At 52.5% G+C, this 2,128-nt stretch overlaps 1 pseudogene; it reads right to left on the bottom strand.

Moving 5' to 3' along the window:
• Positions 1-346: 346 nt before the first annotated feature.
• Positions 347-1,841, bottom strand: LOC787402 (inositol-3-phosphate synthase 1-like; annotated as a pseudogene).
• Positions 1,842-2,128: the final 287 nt, after the last annotated feature.

Below are 2,128 nucleotides of genomic sequence, written 5' to 3' on the forward strand. Positions count from 1 at the left end.
TGGATCTTGTGGTACCTGTAGTATGCATCACTTTTCAAAAGCTGTAAATTGTTTTCAATGTCTCAGTCTTAACCTCTGATTCTAAGAGCAATATGAATTTAATAGCATGTAAATCCAGCTGCTTTAGATAGTGAATTAATAGTAAAAAGAAGGGAAAGAACAAATTTGTTACCCATATCCCTTGTTTTTTCTCATTGTGACTGCAGAATTTTTTTTTTTTTTTTGGTTTTTTATATGTTTCACACACACACATAACAATATAGCTGGAATAAACTTCTGTTTTGTTAACCTGGTATTATTTGTTATGGATAAAATACTAAAATCAAGCAAGTTGTGTTTTGATTAAAGAACTTAAACATTTGGTTTTTATTATCATAAACCTACTGATTTACTAAGTAAAACTTTTTATTTAATTTAATTTTTTTTTTTATAATACCTGCTAAGTCAATTCAGTCGTGCCCAACTCTTTGTGACCCCATGGACTGTAACCGGCCATGCTCCTCTGTCCCTGGGATGGCACTAGCTTTATTTCTTCTGGGGTCCTGAGGAGCACTGGGGATAGGAGTAGTTACGGGGGAGCTGTATGGTCATGGCCTTAGGTGGTGGTGGGCATCTGGGGTGCCTCAGCTTGCGAGTGCCCATTGGTGTCACCAGTAAAGCCATTGGGGGAGGCGGGCACTGCTCCTTTCTCACAAGGCACACGGCGGGCAGTGGCCACAAGCCCAACTTGCTCGAGGGCAGGGCGCTTCATCTCGCGCTCCAGAAGCGCATGGTTCTACAGTGGAAGCCCCACGCAGACTCTGAAGATACTCTCAATGCAGTTGGTGCTGGCGGAAGAGTGGGTTGGCCATTGGGCTGCCCCATCGCCCAAGCTGTGCTTGCAAGAGGAAGCCAAGCTGCACAGCGACAGCACCGGATGGAAGCTCTGTAGCTCTGGGTTGACATCTGTGCAGAAGATCACGCGCTGGCATGGTTTGGCAGCTGCTCCAGGTTCGGTGTGAGGGGCTTGGCCAGGAGCGAGTCCTCGAATGTGTTGTGCAGTTCCAGCCTGTTGGTACCACCTAGCATCCGTTCTGCTGTATACTAATCCAGAACACGCTTGCTGTCACCCACGTATAGCACGTGCTTGATGACCATGCAGTGACCCGGCTCCTTGCCCTGCAAGTAGAGCGCTGCGTCACCGTGCACCAGCACATCGTATACCACGCTGCTCTTGGACACCTCCTTGGAATGGAACTGTTGGCGCCGACGGATTCTGCCCGTCATTGCTGCCAGGTGTAGCTCACGATGGACAAGGTCTTGAGGCCAGAAACAGTAAGGAAGTCCGTGAGCACGAACCTGACCTTGGTCTAGCCCGACTGATAGTCGTCTCCACCCACAAAAACACCGCACTGCCAAGTGAGCTCCAGGGTACCAGGCAGTGGCGTGGTCTGTGAGTACCCACCGAGGAAAGCACAGCCCTTCAAGATGCTGGCCACCCTGGACAGCATGGAGGGCAACACTTCCAGGCCCAGCTGGACGGTGCGCAGCAGGCTCTCAGCGGTGTCATTGAGACGCAGGAGCACTTTGCAGAAGCACTCAGGGTTGGCGGTCCACACCATGGGGACGTCTCCTCCGGCTGGTGCGTGCGCGCGCGTGCCTGGGGTGACGTCATCGGCGTGCGCGCTCTGGTTAGTTAGTTGAGAGGAACTCGGAGGATACAGACAGAGCAGCAAGGGCCCAGAGTTTCCAAGAGCGGCCAGAATAGCTCCTGCAGAGCCTGTGAGTGCCGTGTCACCTCCTGCAGGTTCAGAGATGATCATGCTTGAGTCGGAGAACAGGTGGTCGTCGAGCACCACCATGGGCAGTGAGCTGAAGGTCACGAATAGCTCCTGGCCCTCATTGTCCAGGCTCAGGCTAACGAGGGCCGTGAGCGTCAGCCAGTGGTTGTAGCTGGCCTCCTTGAGGCAGGTGCAGGTGGCCCAGGAAAGGTGCAGTCCAGCATGGCAGGGCTCAGCCTGGAGCGGTTGTTCCTGTCCCAGCGGAGCAGGACCCCGAGCTGGGGCACCTGCTGGGCGGCCTGGAGGGCGAAGCACGTGGACCTGGCTTCGTGGTTGACAAATGTGATCCAGTACTTAATAAGTCCATG

The sequence above is a fragment of the Bos taurus genome, chromosome 9 (assembly GCF_002263795.3).
Source record: "Bos taurus isolate L1 Dominette 01449 registration number 42190680 breed Hereford chromosome 9, ARS-UCD2.0, whole genome shotgun sequence".
Taxonomy (NCBI): domain Eukaryota; kingdom Metazoa; phylum Chordata; class Mammalia; order Artiodactyla; family Bovidae; genus Bos; species Bos taurus.